The sequence below is a fragment of the Schistocerca serialis genome, chromosome 8 (assembly GCF_023864345.2).
Source record: "Schistocerca serialis cubense isolate TAMUIC-IGC-003099 chromosome 8, iqSchSeri2.2, whole genome shotgun sequence".
In the NCBI taxonomy this organism is placed as follows: domain Eukaryota; kingdom Metazoa; phylum Arthropoda; class Insecta; order Orthoptera; family Acrididae; genus Schistocerca; species Schistocerca serialis.
Genome location: NC_064645.1, coordinates 334,903,408 through 334,916,887, shown reverse-complemented (window position 1 = coordinate 334,916,887; position 13,480 = coordinate 334,903,408).

Here is a 13,480-nt window from a genome sequence, read left to right as displayed (position 1 = left end):
ACAGGTTGAACTAAGTTTGAAAACAAGCGGAAAGGATGTATCTACACACTGTAAAAGTTTCACGCACGCAGAATGAAAACTGTATTTTTACAAAAATAGTGTGCATTTCTTTTGGAGTGACCCTCGTAAGGCAACAAGTGTCTGTTGCAGTTGTTAGGTCCGTTACTGCAGCTACAACGGCAGATTACCAAGATTGGAGTTTGAACGTGATGTTCGCACGAGCGATGTGACACAGCATCTCCGAGGTAGCCATGAAGTGGGGATTTTGCAGTGTGACTATTTCACGGATGTACCGTGAACATCAGGAATCCCGTAAAACATCAAGTCTCCGACATCGCTGCGGCCGGAAAAAGATCCTGCAAGAATGGGACCAACGACAACTGAAGAGAAGCGTACAACGTGACAGAAGTGCAATCCTTTTGCAAATTGCTGCAGATTTCAGTGCCGCGCCATCAACAAGAGTCAGCGTGCGAACCATTCAATGAAAGATCATCAGTATGGGCTTTTGGAGCTGAAGGCCCACAAAGATTTATGCCTCGCCTAGACACATCAACAGCGTCACTGTACTGTTGGAGACTGGAAACATGTTGTCTGGTCGGACGAGTCTCATTTCAAATTGTATCGAACGGATGGACGTGTACGGGAATGGAGACAGCCTCAAGAATCCATGGACCGTGACTGTCAGCTGTTGTGTTCAAGGTGGTGGAGGCTTCGTAATGGTGTGGGGCGTGCGCAGTTGGAGTCATATGGGGCCCCTCATACGTCTAGATATTACTCTGACAGGTGACACGCACGGAAGCATCCTGTTCGATCACTGTCATCCATTCATGTCCGTTGTGCATTCCGACGGCCTTGGACAATTCCAACAGAACAACGCGTCACGCCGCACGTCCAGAATTGCTACCAAACTCCCCAGACATGAACATTATTGAGCATGTCTGGGATGCCTTGTAACGTGCTGTTCCCTCCACTCCCTTGTACTCTTCCGGATTTATCGACAGGTCTGGAGGTTTCTTGGTGTCAATTCCCTCCAGCACTACTACAGACATTAGTCGATCACATTCCACGTCGTGTTGCGGCACTTCTGCGTGCTTTTGGGGGGGGGGGGCTACGTGATATTAGGCAGGTGTACCAGTTTCTTTGGCTCTTCAGTGTATTTTTCCAGTAGTATCTCGCCAACTGAACCGTGATAAATAACTCCAATTGAGCAGAATGATAAATATTTATTACTAATCCAATTAGATTTGCGGCGTTAGAGCCCCATCTGCAGGGGTACACTTGTATGCAAACAAGAGTAGAAACGGCTATAGATCATGTTTCGGTTAAAATGTGATTGTGCTATACAGGAACCTATATAGGAAAAATTTGCTGATGTCGCATTAGAACGTGTTTATAAAACTCTACCAAATGAATCGAGCTCATCAGACTAAACCCTAATAGTTCCAGTGACGTCGTTGTGTTGCACCCATATTTGACGGGAAGCTTATTGTGCCGTCAACCGTTCTTGTCACTGAAGGTAGCCTGGAGATGAAGACCACTCGGACACCCTCTGAAGAGAGCAGTTGCACTCAGAGGATTGACTGGATGGTGGTGACAGGTCGTTAGACCTGGAAACACTGCTGACAGTAATAAACTAAACTAAACTTCATCCCGAACAGGCCTTTAAGACCCAATGGTATCGACCAACCGCCGTGTCGTCCTCAGTCCACAGACATCACTGGATATGGACATGGAGGGATATGGTCAACACACCACTTTCCTGGCCGTTGTAAGTTTTCTTGACCAGAGCCCCTACTTGCCAAGCCCGACAGCGCATAACGTCGGTGATCTGACTTGGACCAGTGTGATCACTGGTGCAACGCCGTTGGCTGGCAGCAATGAATGCCTTTATTCAATTCCAACACGTGACATATCGCGGCTCAATGAGGCAAACGTGCTCACTGTTGTCCCTAAATGGCTCCGACGTGTGTGTGGCGACTTCCGGCCTGTCTGCTGAGCAGGCACCATGCGATGTTGACGGAAAGCCCGTGACAGCTCTTCGGCCTCTCTAAAGTCAAGGCCGTGTCGTCAGCGGCGTGGATTCCTGGCAACCTCTCGGCTCTGCCTGTGTCTTCGGCGGTGGCGAGTGGAGACGGCTGTGGGTGGGATTCCACTCTATGCCTCTGACAGGAGCCGCTGAGGCACCAAGTCCACTAACAACTCAGTGCTGCCGGCAGAAGGTATGGACGGTACGTCGGCGGCGCAGTGGCGCCGCCTCCCGTGAGGAAGTTAGTGTGAATGGCGGCTGGCACAGCCTAGTCTCGAACCCATGGCTGCAGCTGGCAATTCCCAGTGGTCTCTCTGTCTGATAGTGCCCAGGTGTCGTGGTGGTACTGCTGGGCCCCAGAGATAAGATTGACTCTGCCTCAACAGTCACACACATTCTTATCGCTCCAAGGCGAGCTTGGCCACTAATCAAGGCTCCTATAAGAAGAGACTTACCATAGTGTGGTGACATCGCCCGACCTGCTATGCGCATTATCATTGTGCAGTGCAGTTTTCCCCTGCGAGTCGCTAGCCTCGTCTTACAATCCCCTTACGTCTATTTTATTCTGACCCAAATGCCACCACACTCGTGGCTACCAACCTACGTCTGCTAATGCAATGCTTCGATGAGACTTTCTCAATGCTTCTCATTATTTTAGCTAAAAGCTGGAGTGCAACGCTAAACCATAAAGTGAGATGACCGTTCCATATACGTTAACAGACTCTCCAGCGTGCAAAGGCCCCAGTTTCCCGTTCATGACTAGAAACATTGCGCACTCTACTGAACTGTACTGAAAATGCAGGTTTATTTTCACCTCCACTGCACAACTTGCTGTACATGGTGGGTTACTACGATCGTAAGAGTGTTGAGATATAGGTCTCCGGAGAAAAAAGTTAAACAGGATGGTGCAAACCATTTTTACCAGTTTATTGCAATTTATGTTTAGAACAGGAACAGCGCTTTCGCACAACCTTGAGGTATGTCTATGTCAGCTTCGCTCTCCTGTTTCTTTGAAGGTAGTTGCGTTTTCAGTGGTCCGCATCCAGTTCACAGTCCAGCTACAACCGACTCAATAGTTGCCTTTCTAAAGGGATTCTATAGCAAATATGATAGGAAGGGAATTCATGTGCGATACTCAGGATGTCGTGGGAACATTTAGAGCCCCTCCAATCTCGTTCAGTATATGCCTTACTTCCTGTCCTTCGGTACGGCTGCACCTGTGCATCATTACTGTAGTGGCTGTCTGGTAATCCGTTTCCTCTCCGAGTTTCCAAAACGCAGTCAAAAATATGTATTCATTCGAACCGATAGTTTTCGTTCTTTCGGAATATAATCTGCCCCCCATTCTGTTGAATTCGGATTTTCTTATTAAAATATGCAGGGAGCGAGGTGGCGCAGTGGTTACCACACTGTACTCGCAGTCGGGAGGAAGATGGTTCAAATACGCGTCCGGCCATCTGGATTTATGTTTCCCGTGATTTTCCTAAATCACACGAGGCGAATGCCGGGATGGTTCCTTTGATAGGGCACGGCCGCTTTCCTGCCCCATCTTCGACACAATCCGAGCTTGCGCTCCGCCTCTAATGACCTCGATGTCGGCAGGATGTTAAACCCAATCTTTCTTCCTTGTTAAAGTATTGCTTATACATTTATTTCTTTGAATGTTAATCAAGTGGTATCGGAACTACAGATCGCCTCGTTGAATTTGCAAGAAGTTCAGTTCACTCGCTTTTCTACTTTTTTTGCTTTGGCATTGCGTCTAATGTGGGTCCCGAATATTCCACGGGTACAATCTTGTATTTTACGAAGGGCATTCCCATTGAAGGAGGTGAAGTTCTTGATAATGGTAGAGAAGTAGGATGTATTTTATTCACCTCCCGTTGATTCTCCTTAATGCATCGTCCAGTTCCGGACGCACTCTGGACGATTCCCAATTTCATAAGGAAGAGGTAGTGTATTTGTTACGAAAAAGTTCACAGAGAATTTTGATAGTTGGTGATTTTAACTGTGTGTTACGTCCTTTGGATCAGTCGCCCAATTTTAATTTATGGTCGGAATTGCAAGATTTAGTTCGTTTCTTGAGACTACAAGACGTTTGGGTCTGTAAATATCCGATTCTTGTCAAATATACCCATTATACCGCTGCTTTCTAACAGTAGGCTTGACAGAGTTTATTTATCTATTGGGTGTGTGATAGAATTTTGGCTGTCGATAACATCGCCTCCAGCTTCATTAACCGCTGTGTAGTGGCTATTACTTTAAAACACGCACGATAGTTCGTGAAATTACTGCTATCACCTTGGATGATGAATATGATGCAGTTGGAGAAGCGCTCACTAGATGAGGTGACCCGGGAAATGTGGGACCGTAGTCTCCGTTCATCTGTGCGATACGCCTCCACGTTGGAATGGTGGATTGAACTGGTAAAACCGAGGCTCCGAAAAACGTTGATACGATTCTGTGCAGATACAGCACGGGGATTTCGGAGGATGCAAGAATTTTACTACTTTATGATAGCATTCATCAGTCTCCCGTAGGAATTCTGGACGTCAGGCGTATAAAGATGCAGTTGTTACAGTTGAAGCAGCGTCAAATGGAAGGGTTAAGGATTCGACCCAAACCTCGTTCCTTGGTGGTGAATGAACTAACATCTCTGTATGGTCTGGTTCGACACCATACTCGTCGTCGACGTGCTTGTATTACGTACCTCAATAACGAGGAAGGCAGACCGAGGAAGTCATGTTGTGATGGCATAGGACATATAGCATGCCTTCCATCAATTCTATGTTGGGCTGCATGAGGTGCCGATACGTGTATGGCCTTCTCGTGAGTCGTCGGAGATAGTCTACCAAAAGAGTAATATGTGTGTTTTCGGCCTTTGGTGGGTACTACTTTTACGTTTCTTTTGAACGAACTGTTGAAAGAATGTTTGTTGCCCTGCTCTTTTAAGGTCGGCAAAACTGTGTTCGTTCCTAAAATATCTGGTTAGGCAGCAACTGGTAAATTTAGCCTGATTAACTTATTAAATTTTGGTTGTAAGACTTTGGCGAGGGCTGAAAATAGCCTGTTGCCTTGGTTACTGAGCATCAAAGTTGCTTGATCGGACTGTTCTGACCCTGGTAGCTGAATGTTGTGATGTTGCATCGGTGGCCGCTGTTACTTCTGTTCCTAGTGCTCTGGAGTTTTTGCATTTTGAAAAGACGTTCGATTGTTCATCCCCGTCTTCTTGTTGCAGGTACTGGGATCTGTTGGGTTCACTACTGATGCGCGAAGGGTTTTCTCTAATCTGTTTATGGGTATCTAAGCGGTACCAATGGTCAGCTGACACCCGCGACTAACATCTGTAGGGGTTTTCCTCAGGGAAATCCGTTTTCAGTGTGGCTTTTTGTTTCGTCACTCATTTCCAAGGGTGGACATCATTGGGCGAGACGACCTCGACGCACGCATACGCGGATGCTGTGGTGGTGCTACTCCGTTCTCCCACCGAGGTTCCGTTGCTCAAGGTTACCTTGGATGCCTTTTGCCTTCTATCTTGTGCCCGCATCAACGAAGGCAAATATCGGTTGATGAATTTACGAGGTTTGATAATTCTGTCATTTCATTAGGAGTCATAATTGTTAGTTCTCCAATTAAGATGACTACACTTAATTGGAAGTCGGTTACTGGGAAGACACAAGTTGCAGTCCCGGAAGATGAACGGCGTTCTCTTAACCTACTTCAGAAAGTTCTGCTTCTGGATATCTACGTCTTGTGCAAAGCACTCAACAACGCTCAGGTCTTTCCCCTTCCCTCGACGATGGCTCGGAAACTGAAACACCCATCTAGACGTTTTTTATGGAGGCATTACGTTTTCCCAATATGATATGAGGTGGCTGCACGTGCGCGTTCCTTCGGGGGCTTGGGACTTCCCGTTATACAAAAGAAATTGTCTGTGTCACTTGTTCGGCGCACCATGTTGACTATCTCCCACGCAATCCACGCATTCACGTCTCTATTGTTTTATTGTCTGTAGCCCGGCAGTCTTGATCCACCTGACGAGTCGGCCCATTAAATTTTCAGTTAAAACATGTCCCTGAATTATATTGCTGTCAGTTATTTGGGGATTGATATTCTAAAGAGGGCGCATCTAACTACCACATTTTTGTTAATACGCTGGGGAGGTTGAAAAATGGCCCTGAGCACTATGGGACTTGACATCTGAGCTCATCAGTCCCGTAGAACCTAGAAATACTAAAACCTAGCTAACCTAAGGACATCACACACATCCATGCTCGAGGCAGGATTCGAACCTGCAACCGTAGCAGTCGCGCGGTTCCAGACTGAACCGCTCGGCCACAGCGGCCGGCCGCTGTGGAGGAACTGACTGCATAGAGCCTGTTCTACCAATGGCAGTAGCGTCTTCAAGGCATCAAGTGGTCTACAACCTGTTATCCACCAATGAGCGCCTGTTTACTATTGGACTTACTATCATGGATCAATGCATCTTCGTTGTTGCTCCGTAGACACGCTACATAGCTGTCAGAAGACACTTAGTATTTCTAATTCTATCAGTTGAGACTGCGTTTACGGCTGATATCATGTTGCGTCCAGAATCCTCGTACTTTCCAACGGCAAAGTCAAACGCAATTCCATGGTTGTTGAGCCCCTATGTTCATTACATAGTAAACGGAGGGGACGATACGGACCCACTCGCCTCCCGCCAATATATGACCACTGAATATTGGAAGTGTTTGCGCCTGCCCCGGTATCACGACTTACTCGCCGATGCGTTGAACCTTGTATTTCGTTGTCAAGGTATCGGTTGAGTTAAATGGTCCTTGTGGTTTTGTAGTTATGGCTCCTTTTCATTCATGTTGTTTCACAGTTTAATTCATTTCTTTGGACATTTTTTTTTCTTTTTTAAGTGATCGAGGTGTTAGACTACGAAACCGCTAGTCTTCATTCGATAAATGGCTGCGTTTTTTTACATTCGATAATTATGAAAAAGTTGCTAATGCATTAGCCTAAAAAATAATGGTTCACACGCGTCTTGCGATTAAAAGGGGGGGAGGGAGCAGGAAGTGGTTAGTATTCAACGTCATTAGTGGCTGAATCGCTGGATTGAGCCTCGCTCATTTCTATAAAGGTATAGTTTTTTCAACTCTGGTCATAGTATTTCGCATATCTGTCATTTGAAGTGTGATGTATTGAGGAAACTCGTGTATTTGTATGGAATTTTGTTGGATCGCCAATGGTATTTGGAAAGAAAGGAAATCCGGGTTCGAGTCCAAGTTCAGCACAAATTTTCACCTTGTCGTCTTTGGATTTATTTCAAAGCCCGAATGCGGCAGTTGTCGTTGGTTTCTCTTAATCCTTACGTAGTTTCTGAAACATGCCATCAACAACTGGTTAATATATGGGCTGACCTATTTGGAGACAGATTAAGAGGACCTTTCATTTTCCATGGAACATTGACTGGGACATCTTAGAGTGATGGAATATTTAAATGCTTTACTGAAAGACGTTGGACTACACTTACGTCAGGATATGTAGTTCATACACGAGAGGGCATGACCTCATTCTGCTATGCAAGCTAGAACAATTCTAAATTAGCGTTTTACTAATTAATGGATAGGTTCTGGGGCAGCAACATCTTGGCCTGATTGATCTCCCTGTCTCGGTACACTGGCTTTTTATTTTTGGGGGTATTTTAAAGACAGGGTATATTTAACACCTACTGCGAACGTTGAATTCTTCGCCATCGTATTCAAGAAGTATTTCATCAGATACAGCAAAGATCTATAATATGGGAGTGAGTAAGACAGTCCATGATGCAGGATTTAGAAACTTGTGTTATGAATAATGGTAGATATTTGTGCATTTAATGTAGTCACCAGAAGGCAAGAAGAAAAGAAAAATGTCCGTAGAACCAAGCTGGAAATTTAGTAACAAAAAGGCAGAAACGAAGCAAGCTCGCAACAACAAAAAATGTCTGTATCTAAGAAAATAAAAAATGACCAAATTAGAGTATATCTGGACTGTTTTGCTTCTTTTTAAGTCGTCTGTCCATTCCTCAGAGGTTTTCCACACGTTAGTTAACACCCTTTATATTATATTTCATTTTATTTTACTTTATTTTACTACAGCTTTAAAGCTGTAAATTAGTGGTGTTACTTTAATACACCTGCTGAGCTGAAATTTTAGTTGAAGAACTTTGCAAACCAAGTGACAGACAGGCCGATGCAAATGAACTGAGTGAAAACACGAGTAATGGTAGTCGGTCCTCTCAAAACAATGAAAATGTCGTCATAAAAACCGGTGATCGTGTTGTTGTTAACTACGAGGTAGTCCTGTTGTGTTAACCCATGAGGAGGACATTAAGATCTCGTGCATGGGAAAAGGTGGCAAGTACTGGAAATCGTCATCTCCAGTTGATGCAGTCTGGTGGATTCGACAGCGAATAGTCTGCTGAATTCCATTCCCCAAACAAACACCTAGAAAAAAGATATTTCACCTCGATATGAAATTCTGCATTTGCATTCTCCAGATATTGTGACTTCACTGATGTTTTAATTTGATTTTCTGGCTGTTGATTGAGTTAATTGTACATGCTTTATCGTAATGGTTTTTTTAAACAATGGCAAGAGAATGGTAAACCTGTCGTCTTGCAGTAACAAAATTTCGAAACTATTACGAAAATAATTATATTTTGTTAAAATCTGACATCGACTTTCAAGAAACATGCATTGATGCAATGGTTTTTAGATATGAGTGTTCACTGTGCTGCATGCAGGAACGACAGTGTCCTGTGACACGTGTTTACTGTTTGAATTTCAGAAAGGAAAGAAATGATTTCATAATTTTACAGTGTAATATGTAAGAAGTATATCACACAGTGTGATACACAGAGGCTGTAAAATGGTAAGGAATTAATGACGAGTTATACGAACCTACTGTGATCTGAAAATTCTTTTCTGAGAGAGAGAAAAGCACTAAAGTTAATTTTTTGTAACAGTAACTGAGTTAAAAAAACTGCCAAATTCATTATGTGTGTTATACTTTTCTTGCAATTTCATTCTCTGAACTTCACATTCAAGCTTCTGGGAACCTTGCTCTGTCTGTCACATCCTGTGTTTTATATACTGTATATCTGATTTGGGCAGCTTCATTTCAGGTTAAGGAAAAAACTACAAATGTGAATACAAGGAAATAGAAAATAACCTTACTTGAATCTTTCAGCATTATTGTTTTCATATACGGGTACATGCACACACAAGTACTGCAATGTTGCAGTGTGTGGCGCCTGAAACAAATGAACAAATGGACTGTATATATATATATATATATATATATATATATATATATATATATATGGCGTTTACACTGTGTTACTTTCACTCATGATTACTGTCGATAAGAGAAGCAAACGCACATCATAACACACTCGCTCCCCACTAATCAAATTCAGCAGATAAGAACTGCTTACCTTCAGTTTTCTTTACAGTGGTTTCATATCGTTCCCAATCTCTTCCCATCATAGCTTATTACCATTTTAAAAGGTGGTGCTATAGGTCAACAAAACAATAACAAAATGTCCAGCAAACATGGGCTCCAGCCGGCCTGGGTGGCCGTGCGGTTCTAGGCGCTATAGTCTGGAACCGCGAGACTGCTACGGTCGCAGGTTCGAATCCTGCCTCGGGCATGGATGTGTGTGATGTCTTTATGTTAGTTAGGTTTAAGTAGTTCTAGGGGATTGATGACCTTACAAGGGAACCTCCCCATCGCACCCCCTCAGATTTAGTTGTAAGTTGGCACAGGGATAGGTCTTGAAAAACTGAACACAGATCAATCGAGAAAACAGGAAGAAGTTGTGTGGAACAATGAAAAAAAGAAGCAAAATATACAAACTGAGTAGTCCATGAGCAAGGTAGGCAACATCAAGGAGAGTGTCAGCTTACGAGCGCCGTGGTCCCGTGGTTAGCGCGAGCAGCTGCGGAACGAGAGGTCCTTGGTTCAAATCTTCTCTCGAGTGAAAAGTTTAATTTTTTATTTTCAGATAATTATCAAAGTTCAGTCACTCACACATAATCAACTTCGCTCTCCAAAATTCCAGGACATGTTCAGATTTGGTTGAGCATATACAGGATTTGACGGTCTACGCACGGAAACATTTGAAAACGTAAAAAACATATGTCTTGACAGAGCACAGGGAAAACTGTGCGACTGTGAAACTGTTGCATTCATTTGTTGCAGTTTATGTGCCCAACTCTTATGTTTTCAACATTTTTTTGGGAGTGATTATCACATCCACAAGAAAACCTAAATCGGGCAAGGTAGAAGAATCTTTTTATCCATTCCCCAAGTGTACAAGTTAGGTGGGTCGACAACATATTCCTGTCATGTGACGCACATGCCGTCACCAGTGTCGTATAGAATATATCAGACGTGTTTTCCAGTGGAGGAATCGATTGACCTATGACCTTGCGATCAAATGTTTTCGGTTCCCACTGGAGAGGCACGTCCTTTCGTCTACTAATCGCACGGTTTTGCGGCGCGGTCGCAAAACACAGACACTAAACTTATTACAGTGAACAGAGACGTCAATGAATGAACGGACAGATCGTAACTTTGCGAAAATAAAGAAAGTAAAATTTTCACTCGAGAGAGAGGACTTGAACCAAGGATCTCTCGTTCCGCAGTTGCTCACTCTAACCACGGGACCACGGCGCTCATCCGCTAAATTGTCCTTGATGTTGCATATCTTGCACATGGACTACTCAGTTTGTATAATTTGCTTATTTTTTCGTAGTTCAACAAAACTTTTTCCTGTTTTCTCGATTGATCTGTGTTCAGTTTTTCAAGGCCTATCCATTGTGTCAATTTATAACTAAATGTGAGGGGGGTGCGATGGGGAGGTTCCCTTGTTAGAAGTTAAGTCCCATAGTGCTCAGAGCCATTTGTACCATGGGCTCCAAAATACTTACCGTAAGGGTTATGAGCACTCATTCATCCTCACTACGATCGAACATGTGTCTCCTACTGCAAGCACCGAGCGAGGTGGCGCAGTGGTTAGACACTGGACTCGCATTCGGAAGGACGACGGTTCAATCCCGCGTCCGGCCATCCTGATTTAGGTTTTCCGTGATTTCCCTAAATCACTCCAGGCAAATGCCGGGATGGTTCCTCTGAAAGGGCACGGCCGACTTCCTTCCCCATCCTTCCCTAATCCGATGAGACCGATGACCACGCTGTCTGGTCTCCTTCCCCAAACCAACCAACCAACCAATCCTACTGCAAGCACTCTGCTAGCACGAACGACCTGCAGGACGCAGTAAACAAATTAGAACACATTTCTCTGCAATTGTACATGGATACAGCATACAGTAAACTCTGTTAGCATTGTTACTGTAAACCATATTCACAGGTCCACGTAGGCACAGTGCATACATTATTTCCAATGAAATCAGCTTGTGCTTTGACGAGTTTGTGAAATTCTTTAACAGGTCGTTTTTTCGTTGATTTACTGGCGTAATGGGAACCCATTATTTCACACATGAAGTGGCAGACGTAATCTGTTATGATCTGCTAATTGGAAGCAACCATCTAGCCGTCCCATATGCTGAAAAATATGCAGAACGTGGGGTGAAACTTCCTGGCAGATTAAAACTGTGTGCCGGATCGAGACTCGAACTCGGTCTGGCTCACAGTTTTAATCTGACAGGAACTTTCAGATCAGCACACACTCCGCTGCAGAGTGAAAATCTCATTCTGAGAACGTAGGGTATATTCTGCACAATTCCGAGGGGGTGCAAGAAGTAATAACACATTTTTTATTCTGAAAGCAGGATAGTTTCATCCGGTTTCCAGTCTTTTCACTACGAACCACTATTTTTCAACATAATCTCTGTTCAATGTGACGACCTCAAGCCACCTTACTGGGAAGGCCTTCATCCCGGCATGGTACCACTCTACTGGTCGACGTCAGAGCCAACGTCTTGTTGCATCAATAATCTCTCCATGATCCACATACCGCTTCCCACGGAGTACACCCTTCATTGAGCCAAACAGATGGAAGTCGTAAGGTTCAAGATCAGGGCAGTGGGGTGGATGGGGTAGGACAGTCCAACGCAGTTTTGTGAGCTCCTCTCGAGTGCACGGACTTGTGTGAGGCCTAGCGTTGTCATCGAGAAGAAGAAGCTCGTTTGCCTTTTTGTGATGACAAACACGCTGAAGTCGTTTCTTTACTTTCCTGAGGGTAGCACAATACACTTCATAGTCGATCGTTGCACCATGAGGGAGGACATCGAACAGAATAATCCCTCCAGAGTCTCAGAAAACTGTTGTCATGACTTTATCGGATGAGTGTGCGCTTTGAACTTTTTCTTCGGAGAGATGGTGTCGTGCCACTCCATTGACTGCCGCTTTGTTTCCAGTTAGAAGTGGTGAATCCATGTTTCATCACCTGTGATGACATTCGACAAAAATTGGCACGGATGAGCCACGTAACGTGCAAGCTATTCCACGCACGTGGTACTTCGTTGCTCTTTATGGTCTTCTGCTAGACAGCGAGGAACCCAGGAGACGTACATCTTCGAGTATCTTAATTGGTGGACGAGTGTGTAAACATTACCAAACAGAGACGTCCGCTTGAACAACGATCCGCCCATCACATCGAATGAGAGTGTCTGCACTTTCCAACATAGCAGGGAGATCGGAGAGATTCACGCGACCGTGTTGATGATGGCAGACGCCAGCCCAACGACTCACCACGCTTTTGTTCACTGCCAGGTCTTCTAGGGCTATTGCGATGCTCTGATTTTCCGTCAAAAGAAACTCAATGACAGCTCTTTACTTGAAACGCACCTATTTTCCAGACGCCATTCTGAAAGCTAGGCTCAGCACCAACACCTATCGGAACTTCATGAAACTACTGAAGCGGGAATATTCTACAATGTCCGACTACAAATTCCGCAATTTTTCAACCGAAACTGGCTGAGGAGGAAAGTGTGGTATTACTTATTGAAAGTTCCTTTTATTCAGTCGACTTTTCGTGGTATGAGTATTGCAGCAAATATAAGATCCTGGAAATAGTGTACGTAGGATTTTATCGTCTATCGGATTAATCATCCTCCATTCTAGCTGCTGTACCCATGTCATGTACAAAGCGTCCAAACCAGCGCCTCTCATGGTGTCTCCACCAGCATATCGCGCACTGCAGAAGACGGCTTCGCTGTGTTGACGACGGTGCAAATCCCCACTGCTCGGCTTAGCGCAATAGCTCTCTCCGTCTCTTTCCTTAGGCGTGCCTCCCTCGCTCCGCCAGTTTCCGTCTATCAAACTTCACCTCTGTTTTCTTCGTCATTGCGAAACATTTATATGCATTGAGCGGAGTGCGTACTTTGATAAGACAAGATTACCGGTCCAAAAGAAATAATAATAATAACAATGATAATAATAATAATTTTATCTCTGGTT